Below are 11,963 nucleotides of genomic sequence, written 5' to 3'. Positions count from 1 at the left end.
ACTTGAATACACATGGGGAACTGTAGCATGCAGCTTAGTCACCTCAGCAAACCAGAGGCCTGTGTGAATGAGAATAAAAGGCATCAGTTATCATTGAGGGCTTGAATTGGTTGACATGAAAGCTACTAATGCTATAGTAGACACCCCTACCTTGTTGATGTCTCTTACATAATTGCTGACATAGATAATCCCTGCAATCAAAATCAGTGCAACCCTTGGACCTGAACTTTTGATCTGTTGTGGCCTGCTACACAACATCTGGTGATTTCATTTAGAGCCTTGAGAAGATGAAAAGATATGATCACCTTTTTAGGACTTACATAACACAAAAAGTAAGTAGTGGGTTTACCCAACACTTTCAAGAAATACTATTTCTCCCAAAATATCATAGTATGCTTAAACTGGAAATTAATTCTCAATGACTTATTCCTTGATTTGCTCATTCCTTCATCACTGGTTTGTTGCAAGAGTTTTTTTGTTTTGTTTTGTTTTGTTTTTTGTTTTTTGACAGGCAGAGTTAGACAGAGAGAGAGAAAGAGAGAAAGGTCTTCCTTCTGTTGGTTCACCCCACAAATGGCTGCTACAGCTGGCGCGCTGTGCTGATCCAAAGCCAGGAGCCAGGTGCTTCCTCCTAGTCTCCTATGGGGGTGCAGGGCCCAAGCACTTGGGCCATCCTCCACTGCACTCCCAGGCCACAGCAGAGAGCTGGCCTGGAAGAGGAGCAACTGGGACAGAATCTGGTGCCCCAAGAAGGACTAGAACGCCGGGGTGCCGGCGCCGCACGTGGAGGATTAGCATAGTGAGCCTCAGTGCCAGCCTAATCTGTGGTTCTAATCACTCAGGTTTGTGTCTCATCACCAATAAATGTTGCAGATTTTTCTTTTTGCCAAATTTTTGAAATGTTATGGATCTTTTAGATTACTATTTTGTTCATCTGTTGGACTCTTTATCTGTGTACATGACGAATTAGGAGCAGAGACACGAAAGAATGTGTAAAGCAGTAGTTTATTGAAAGAATTAGTGAAACCTCCCAGTAGCCAGGGTTGCAGATTGTCTAGGAGATTTATATGCTGTAGAATGGGAAGTTCTCAGGATTGGTCTGGGAGAGGCACTGAGAAGTGAGTTTTGATGGGTTAATTGGGCTAAGTCAAGTCACCAATCATAGATGCCAGTTGTTTGATTTCTCTCAGGCCCTTTGAGACTCATCTTGAGATGAATCGCACCCTGGTCCCTACCTACCTAGTCATGAGTGTATTTATAAGTATTAGGCTTGGGGGATGTAGCAGTAAACTACTGCTATTCTCTTATTGTCTTCTATTGAAGAAATTAAGGATGTGTCATCTCAAAATACAACAATTGGTATACTGACATAACTTGAGGAACTGTGATTTCACAAAGCACAGTTACCTGTGAAAATGGATTGCATGCAGCAAGCCATAAGATTCTTTTTGGAGGAATGTCCTTCACATACCAAGGCTGATAAATAGCTGTGATCAGCAGAGAGTGGTAACTGGGGTTGCAATGAAGATAAAACATAAACTCTTTGAAGAAACCCTTATCTTCCACTAGCTTTTACATCTTCCCCCATAAATCTCTTAGTAACATACCTAGAATTTAGTAATCTAGTCCAGGGATTCTGCCATTTTCACAAAAGTGTATGAGTCTCTATATACGCTGTAAGAAAGTATCATACTTTGGTCATTTCTTTGCATATCACACTCTTGTGAGGATGTCCATGTGCAAATAAATTTAATAAAGCCTATATGCTTCTCTTTTATTAATCATTTCTTGCATTAAGCTATATCCTACCAGAGTTTACATAAGAACTATGGAGGGTAAAGAGGATCTGTTTGTCCCATACATGATTCTGAAGGTGAACATAGATCCCAAAATATAAACAAGTAAATGCTCAATAGACTGTTCTAGATAGAATGATCATTAAAGGTCTTTGTTCTTCTGACATAGTTATAGTTAACATTAGTAGACTTTATTGGGTGTTATTGCTAAAATTTTTGTATAACTATTATTTTGTATGTAAAATTAATTCATAAAATATTATTATTATTCAACAGTAATTTATTAAATGTGGTCCTGTGCCTTGCAGAATACATAATAGCAATGAGTAAATAAAAAACTAAATAAATTTTGGTATTTATTATAAAGCTATGGAAGGGTATCTTTCTAAATCCAACAACAATAACAGCAAGCAGACATGTCAAATTATTTTGAACAAGAAATTAGAAAATTATCCAAATACCTAATTTATCAATTTATATTCTTCCTCAAGTTGCATTCTCTCAGCTCTTTATTTTGCTTGGTGAATATTTGATTTATTCACATCCTTGCAAAATGACTTTCTCTCACTGAATATGGCCAACTCAGCCTGAAGTCTGTAGATGCTACACAAAGATAATTGGTAACATTCACTAATTCCAAATTCTTAGGAAAAGGAATCAGTAACCTTGCCCAGGCTCAGAAATTCTTAGGTCAGTACCACTAAGAGAAGCATCACCTGGGAATATGTTGATGATTTAAATTCTCAGGCCAAACCCTATACCAACTGAATTAGAACTTGTAGGTGGAAATATGAAATCAGAATCTTTCTCTTTATTATAAAGTTTATAGATAAAATTTTTAGAATATAATGACATCCCCTTCCTTCCTTCCCCTTCTCCCTCCTCTTCTCATAGTCTCTCCCTCTCCTTTTATCTTTTTTTTTGTTATTGAGATAACATATTTTCAATTTATATTACAGTAAAAAGTCTTGATGCTTCACCAAATAAGAACTCTGACAAGTAAATAGAAAAAGGACCCTAGTTTAGTGGGAATATGGACAATGCTTATAAACAACAATTGAATGGAAAAATGATCATTCCACCAATTTCAGTAAATTTCAATGTAATCACAGGTCATTAAAACTAGAGTAATATAAAATTCTTAACCTTAAGGAACCTTCCAAGTGATGCTCATGTATGCTAAAGTCTGAGAACCACTGACCTCATTCATGTTTCCAGTGATGAGTAAAATATATTTAGATGGATTTTTAGTTCATTTAGTAACACTTACTTATTTTAAGGCCCAGTAGGTGAGGTGGAGAATAGGTATTGAGGAAACTTTTTAAAACAGAAATAAATAATGCAAGAAAGAAAAAAGTATTAATCTCTTTGATACATTTCCTAAGATCCTTCTCATATATTGTTTTATTACGGAAATTGATTATACATAGATTTCTTTCCATAAAAGAGCATACCTTTTTATTAGTAGCAATTGCTTCTATTAAATTAGAAAGAATATTTTTCATAACTGAGTAAGTCATAAGCTGGAACACACAAGAAACATGTGCTGATTTTTTTAGATGGATCAGATCCAAAGACATAAAAGTCATTTTATTTGTTAGGTACTTCTTAAAAAGAAGAGTGTATGAATTTCTCTTATATTGAGTCTTTGATTTTTAAAATCATATGAATATTATTGTTTGAACAGTTTGATAGCTAAATAACTCTATGGGAATCCCAATACAATATGGTTAATAAATATTGAATAAAGCTTTTTGATGTTCATAAAGTCTTTTCCTGACAGCCTTACAAGCTATGTCAGTATTAAATTGATTAGGCAGCAATGAGGCTTAAAAGCACTGCTTGTTCAGAATATTTTCCAGTAAAATAAAGGTCTTGATATTTGAGCATATCACAGTAAAAGGATGAGAGAAATTTACTCTGAAAAAACAGAATTAAAGAAAATCACCCCTCATCCGAAGCTGTCCTGAGTGCTGAAGAAAGGAAAACTACAAAGTGTGCCCTTTGTCCTTCAAGAGATTACAATCTAAGGACATTTATTTTGCCTTAAGGAAACTGATTTAAGAGACAGAGTGCAGAGCAAAAGTCACACATAAAATTCCTAGGAAGTTAATAAGTGGATGAAACTGAAATGGGAAGACAGGACTCATTTTATATAGGTGGAAATACAAACCTTCGAAGGATAAGAACTGATCTTTTCACCTATGTCAAATACTCCTAACACACAAAATAACGTACTTGATTGCCATTCAAAATCTTTTTTACTGCAGCAATTCACTACCATCACTTCTGTACCTCCCCTTTCAACAATCAACTGCTAAAGGAAATCACAAGAAGTGAAACAAAAACATACAGTATCTCTCAGTAGCCATGAGAGATTTATTCCAGGATCCCTGCAGATACCAAATCTGTGACTATTCAAGTCTTATATATATAATGGTATAGTACTAACATAGAACTTACACAAATATTTTAAATCAACTCTAGATTCCTTATAGTATGTAGTACAATATAAATGCTGGGAAAATAGTTGTTACACTGTACTGTTTAGAGAATAACAACAAGGGAAAATGTACATGTAGAATACAGATGCAATATTTTTTCTTGAATATTTTTCATCTGTGGTTTGTTAACTCCATGGGTGTGGAAACCACGGATATAAAGAACTGACTGTATTTTTCTGGAACTAACAGAGTTGAATGAAAAGCACTGTTGAGAGTACATTTATACAAAAGGCCATATAGACAAAGATTTGTCATATAAGAGACAATGAGGCAAAAACAAGAAGACATTACCCTAATAATGGCATCAGGATACAGAAAGAAGGCAGTGAGGATTAAACGGTGCTTGAAAACGTGAAATGAGTAAGATAATGGAGAGTTTGAAAATATCAAGTTTAAAAAATGCTATTGGGGTGGATATTTAGAGCAGCGGTTAGGCTGTTGCTTGGGAGGCTTGCATCCCATATCTGAGGGTTGGAGTCCCACCTCCACTTCTGATCTAGCTTCCTGCTGAAGTCTAACCTGGGAAAAAGCAGCAGGTGATGGTTCAAGTACCTGATTATCTGCCATCCCTAACAGAGATCTGAATTGAGTCCTTGGCTCCTGGCTTTGTTCTGAGCCCTGGTTGTTTCAGGAAGTGAATGAGCAGGTGGGATATCACTCTATCGATCTCTTTCTCTCTCTCTACCTTTTAAATAAAATTAAGTAAATATGAAATAAAATTAAATAAATATGAAATAATTTAAATAAATACTATGAAATATTTAATATCTACTAGACATTAAAGAGAACTCCTGAATTCATCAACATTGCAATAACATTTCATATCTGTATGTTCCTACTTGACTTTATCACTCTCCTGCTTTTTAATCATCATTTTAAAAGATTTACTTATCTATTTGAATGGCAGAATGAGAGAGAGAGAGAGAAAGAGAGAGAGAGAGAATGAACAGGACATATCTTTGGCTGAGGCTGGCTCTGAACTCTGTCAGGGTATCCCACGTGGGTGACAGGGGCCATCCTCCACTGCCTTCCCAGGAAGCTGAATTGCAGCAGCTGAGTCTCTAATCAGTGCTTCAGTATGGGATGCCAGCATTACAGGCAGCAGCTTAGCTTGCTGCACCACAACATTAGCCCCAGCACCATTCCTTTTCATTGTAAAATCGATTTTACCACATATGCATGTATCAAAATAAAAGGTTGATAAATTTGACATCAAAATTTAAATATTTTGATAAAAGTAGGAAAGACAATCTTGTAAGTTATACTGCAAATCATGAAGCATTATCTATCTATACAATTGTGTGAAAAAGAGGAAAAAAGTGAAAGAAAAAGGAAAAAATCAGCAAAGCCTGTGGAAATTAGCTTGTAGAAAATGAAATTCAAATGATCTATACATTTATGAAAATTAATGCTCAGTAATAATCATAGAAGTTTGCGGGTTTTTAAAAATTCATTTATTTATTTGAAAGACAAGGTGAGGACTGGCGCTGTGGTGCAGTGGGTTAACGCCCTGGCCTGAAGCACCAGCATCCCATATGGTTGCCAGTTTGAGACCCGGCTGCTCCACTTCTGATCCAGCTCTCTGCTATGGCCTGAGAAAGCAGTAGAAGATGGTCCAAGTCCTTGGGCTGCGCCCCAACATGGGAGATCCGGAAGAAGCTTCTGGCTCCTGGCTTCCCATTGGCGCAGCTCTGGCCATTGAGGCCAATTGAGGAGTGAACCAGCGGATGGAAGACCTCTCTCTTTCTCTGCCTCTCTCTCTCTCTGTAGCTCTTTCAAATAAATAAAATAAATATTTTTTTAAAAAAATAAAGAAATAAAGGTGAAAGAGAGATGGAGAGAGAAGGAACAGGAAGGAGGAAGGAAGGAGAGAGGGACGAGTGTATGTATATATATATATATATATATAGAGAGAGAGAGAGAGAGAGAGAGAGAGGAATATAGATATATGAGAGAATATATATATGTATATATATATATATGTATGTGCATATATATATAAGAGAGAAAGAGTATCTTCCATACTCCCCAAGTGAGTGCAACAGCCGGGTCTGGGCCAGGCCAAAGTCCAGAGCCAGGAACTACATTCTGATGTCCCACATGGGTGGCAGGGGACCAAACACTTTTGAATTTTCCATTGCCCTGCCAGGTATATTAGCAAGTAGTTGTATCAGAAGCAAAGTAGCTGGGACTCGAATAAGCACTCTGATGCCATTGTCACAAGTGGCAGCTTAACCTACCACACCACAACACCAGCCCCAGTATTTTGTTTTTAAAAACAATAGTATATTACTTTACTACCCATAAAACTAGAATATAAATGAAAAATAATACATTATATCAATAATACATTGCCAAATTGTGAAGAAATACTGTTTTCTTTCATTACTAATGAGACAATAAAGCAAGAATCTGATAACAATGTATCTGTTAACACTGAAAAGGTATAAACTATGGATCAGTAATTCTAATTTTAAGAATCTAAGATGGAAAAAGCAAATGCATGTATGCATTTGGAACCGTATTAAGGTGTTCAATGAAGCCTAGCTTGCCCAAAATTGGAAAACTAAAACAGGCAGAAATTACAAAAATGAGAAAACAGTTGAGCCTATTTTGTTCATTTGATGGAATAATGTATGGCAGCTGTAAGGAATAAATTGCACCCAAACTATTTTGCATTGTGAAATGGAAGAAGTACTTCAGTAAAAACGGAAAAATGCAATATAATATTCACGCCATGGTATTTATATATTAACCTAGAAGCATGCACCAAAATTTTTATATATTTTCTGTATACAAACTTGGAAATATAAAGTTATTCCTGTCTTCTGCTAGAAAAATACACACAGAACTCAGTGAAGAAAGGAGAAAGGGAAGGACGGAGATCAAAATCTTTAAATCTAATATTGTCAATATTTTAGAAGACTAATGCATTAATGTATTACTTATGTAATTAAAATTTGAGAAGCAAAGATAAAATAAATTCAAGGAGTCACTATCAGGAAAATAAAGGTTTAAACACACAGTCAGCTTAACTGTAAAGTTTATACACATATCTTCATGAAATGCAAGCCCTGGACTGTTACAACATGGAAGGTTCAAGTAACTGCTCTTCTTTTGAGTCTATGTTACCCTACAATCTAATAGCTCTGGTATCCACCTCCCTTGAAAGAATATACTTAGCTTGACTGAATGAATTCATTTGTTCGCTGAGTTGGATTTCTACAATGTACCAGTCACTGGTCTGCATAATGGGAAAGCAACCATGAACAAAACAGATTGTAATCCTGCCCTAGGGAGCTTAATGTGTAATGCATAAAAAATAGTAGATGCCAGTAATTTCTATTTTTAACATGCAAGATAAGGGTACAAAATCTGAAGGAATTATTGAAAATGAAAGGGAGGCAACAAGGATCATTAGCTTGTTATAGATTTTGAATCACACTAACTTGAGTGGGAAGCAGTGAATTTTAAGCAAAGGGAACTTTTAGGATCCCTCAGGGTGCTGTGTGGAGAATGGAATAATACAGAACAAGGGAGGAAATGATAAGAATTCTTAGTAGGTTACTGTAATAATCCAGGCAGGAGGAGATAATGGTTCGGAGTACTACAGTCACAGGAAGATGATGAAGAACTCTTCAAATTCTAGATGTGCTTTGACTGTGGAGTAAACAAGATTTAATGTAGGCTGATTGTGAGGGTTTATAGAGAAACAGGGAAGTCAGAGGTGAGTCCAAGGTTTCTGGCTTTAATTATAAAGAACCAATGACAATCAAATGAGATGGGTAAGGCTGTGGAAGGAGGTTTAGGTGTATGAGAAGGAGCTGAATTGAACATCTTAAAGCTGAGTTAATTAATTCTTATTAATTCTTTGTATACGACTTCTCTTCTTATGGTTATAATTAGTAATAGAAATTCTGATTAAGCATTGTTTCTGAGTGTGATTGTTGTTTTCTTCTATGTAAGATATCACCATTACCAATGCACAGATATAATCATGAATTCAGAATATAAAGAAGATGATACTTTGGAGTGCCTTGGCAGTCAATCAGCCTATCTGCAACAAGCTATCTTCTGAGGACCTCCATGTTCATTATCTTGACTCTTTCCAACTTCAACACTATGTGGTAGAGGAAACAGGTAACTGAGGCACAATGGGCCTATCCTACCTTTTTATTCAGGAGAGAAAATGAAACAAGCACATAGTGTAAATTTTTAAAACTCCTTATTTTCTTGAAGCCTCAAATAATAGGCTGTGCACACCCTGCCCAGGCAAACAAACAGTTTCACTGGTTTTAATGCTGGTTTCCACCCCAAGTACCCCTTCTTGTCACCCGTTGACTGTGATCTAGCAACCACCAAAGGCATCAATGAAATTGTTTCATGCATCTGCTAGTGAATTCCACCCTCAGCATCAGCAAAAGGACTTATTCAGAAATACCCCCCCCCTTGTGTGTGTGTGTGTGTGTGTGTGTGTGTCACCTTCCCAGATGTTCGCTTGATCTCTCTTCCGAGAGTTCCTCCCCAGGCGTGCCGTGATATGCACCCTGACTCTAGGACTTGTGAGTATAATTGTCATTTTCCTCTGAATGCAATTTCCAGAGCCATGTGGGAATGATCCCTAAAGACTCCCCAAGGGAAGGGCACTGTATGGCAATCAAGAGGTCTATTTGTGATCAACTTTCTGGAAAGCATCAGGTGGCAATGAAAATTTACTTCATTTGTCTGGTCACTAATGCAAAAATGGAAAACAACAACTGGTAAGAAAATAAATTATATGGTAGAAATAATTATGTAAATTTACTTAGTGTCCCAAACATTTACATGCATTTTCCTTTGCATGCTTCCTTATACACAAAACAATGCTGATTGTAGTAATAATTTTACCAAAAATATGAAAGTATAGTTCAAAATAGTAACTTTTGCATTAAGTATCTATAAAAGCTCAGTTACAGCCTCAACTCTGAATTCAGTGAACCTATCACTTCAGGAAGGAGAGTCAATATAGTTATTTTGGAAAATCTACAAAAACAAATCAAATGTGTCCATCTATTTCTTTGATAGTAAAAAACATATAATTTAAATCAAATAGAAACTGTGACTCAGCTGTTGCTTCTCTGTTTCTCCCATGTAAAGCAATGCCCTAGTCATTCTCCATTACTTGTTCCTGCCTATGACTAGTGCTCCTGTGGCCACAGCATGTATTAGAGTAGCCTTTTATATTATGCCTTTGTTTTGTATGGTCTTCCTGTCTCTCCAGAGTATAATATCTTTGAGAGCAAAAGACTAATTAGCCTTCTTCACTGTTGCCCCTTTGGCTCCTAGGAAGTACCTGAGACACAGGTAATTTCTAATATATATTTGTGGAATAAATGAATAAATTAGATGTTTGGAAAGAAGTTTGAACAGAAATACTAGATACTATATAAATGAAATATGTTACTAAGTATGAGAAAAGGATATTAGTCTTACCTATATTTTCAAGGGCACACATTTATTTTGTATCTGTACTGATTTGGGGCAACCCCACTTACCCATGAAGTCCAGTGACATAAACACTTTCAACTGAAAGGAAAAGCAAGGGTGAAGAAAATCAAGTTTGATTTTTATTTTCTGGCTTCTCTTGTTTTCCATCTCAACTTCAGATAGTTTAAGAGAAATTTTAATGTCATATATTCTGTGACATGAAATAATTTGGTGATGGCTTTAAGAAGATTTTTGAGAGTAATTTTTGTATCACACTCACTGAACCTTAAATAACTTTACTGTCTTTTGAATTACTAGGGTTTTATACTTTTATTATAAACCCTTGAAGAGAGAGATTTTTACTGCTTTACAGTTCAGCCTCTTGCTTAAATTTGGAATATATGTTTTAGTTATAAGTGAAATCACAAATATATTTTCTAAATAATTTATTGAAAAGTTGGTATTTCACCCTTTTCTTTAAATTTTTGAATAACCCATATGTAAATAATTATTCATAATTGTATATGACTTTGTTTCTGCAGTATATCCTTGATCTTAAGAAATTCTGCAAAAAAGTCGTGACTAAATATACAACATGTGTACATTAACATTTAGATAAACTAATATTAGTTTATTTTTTTCGGTAATCATTGGATAACTGTATTTCACTTCTGGATGTATATCTAAACATCATCACAGAGCTGATCAAATTTTTAGATTTTTAAACAATGATTCTTCATTTGTTTTCTCTCATTACTCAATCTAATGCAGAAGACCATTAAGGAATAACTCTTAGTTAATCTTTAGAATTTTCCAGGGTCTGGAGCTGTGGCTCAGCTGATTTAAGCCATGGCTAGCAGAGCCAGCGTTGCATATGGGCACTGGTTCTTGCTCCTGTTGCTCCATTTCTGCTCCAGATCCCTGCTGATACACGTGGGAAACCAACAGAGGATAGCCCAAGTCTTTGGGCTTCTGTATCCACATGGGAGACCTGGAAGAAGCTCCTGGCTCCCAGCTTCAGCCTAACCCAACTCTAGTCAGTAATCATTTTACCAAAAATATGACAATATAATTCAAAATAGAGAGAGGAGCAAAAGTTACTATCTCTCTTCCCCTCTCTCTGCAAATCTGCCTTTCAATAAATAAATACTTTTAAAAAGAATTTTCCAAATTTAAACTCATTTCAAGATCATCTCAACTGAGACAAATATTAATACAGTGTTTTCTATAAAGATTTAAGAAAAGATGAATATTTTCTTTCCAGCATATCTCTGAACATGAAAATTATTCAGACAAAACAATATCACTAACAATTAATATTGTTACATACTAACTATGCTTCACTAAGGGCTATTTAATTGTATGCAACTATAGCACTTCATGTTCTAAACTCATTAACTCATTTAATCTCACAAGAACTTCATTAAGTATTTTAAATTTACATTACAATAAAAAGGCTTAATACTTCGCTGAATAAAAAGTTTAACCAGTAAAAAGCAAAAAAGAACTTAGTTCCTTAGTTCAACCTGTATATCCTTTTTGGGGAGAATTGAGATCTTTCTTCTAATCCATGAACACAATATGTTTCTCCATTTGTTTAGGTCTTTGTTAATTTCTTTTAATGAAATTATATAGTTTTCAGAATACAAATACTATACATATTTTGTATTTAAAATATGTTATCACGGCCGGTGCCAGGCTCACTTGGCTAATCCTCCACCTGCAGCGTCAACACCCCAGGTTCTAGTCCCAGTTGGGGTGCCAGATTCTGTCCCAGTTGCTCCTCTTCCCGTCCAGCTCTCTGCTGTGGCCCAGGAAGGCAGTGGAGGATGACCCAAGTGCTTGGGCCCTGCACCCATATGGGAGACCAGGAGGAAGCACCTGACTCCTGGTTTCAGATCGGCACAGCACGCCAGCTGCAACCTGCCAGCCATAGCATCCATTTTGGGGGTGAACCAACAGAAGGAAGACCTTTCTCTCTGTCTCTCTCTTTCACTGTCTAACTCTGCCTTTCCAAAAAAAAAAAATATTAAAAGACCAATGGAACAGAATAGAAAACACAGAAATTAATTAGTTGGTACAAGCAACTAATATTTGACAAATGAGCCAAAATCAAACACTGGAGAAAGAACAGTCTCTTCAACAAAAGCTGCTTGGAAAATTGGACCTATGCATGCCCATTAAACAGACGCCTACT

The 11,963-nt window shown here is 36.0% G+C and overlaps 1 long non-coding RNA gene across 1 annotated transcript in view; it reads left to right on the top strand.

The window, feature by feature from the left end:
• Window positions 1–201: 201 nt before the first annotated feature.
• The window catches only part of LOC108176837 (uncharacterized), a 33,271-nt gene continuing 21,509 nt past the window's right edge, over window positions 202–11,963 (top strand). Inside the window, exons 1-3 of the long non-coding RNA XR_016231199.1 lie at window positions 202–332; window positions 8,267–8,440; window positions 8,903–9,060. This is a non-coding gene — a long non-coding RNA (uncharacterized LOC108176837). The remainder of the gene's footprint in view (window positions 333–8,266; window positions 8,441–8,902; window positions 9,061–11,963) is intronic.

Source organism: Oryctolagus cuniculus, chromosome 3, assembly GCF_051225735.1.
Source record: "Oryctolagus cuniculus isolate XC-2025 breed Fujian yellow rabbit chromosome 3, ASM5122573v1, whole genome shotgun sequence".
Classification (NCBI taxonomy): domain Eukaryota; kingdom Metazoa; phylum Chordata; class Mammalia; order Lagomorpha; family Leporidae; genus Oryctolagus; species Oryctolagus cuniculus.
The sequence above is the reverse complement of the archived record's forward strand: the minus strand, read 5'-3'. Positions and strand labels throughout refer to the sequence as shown.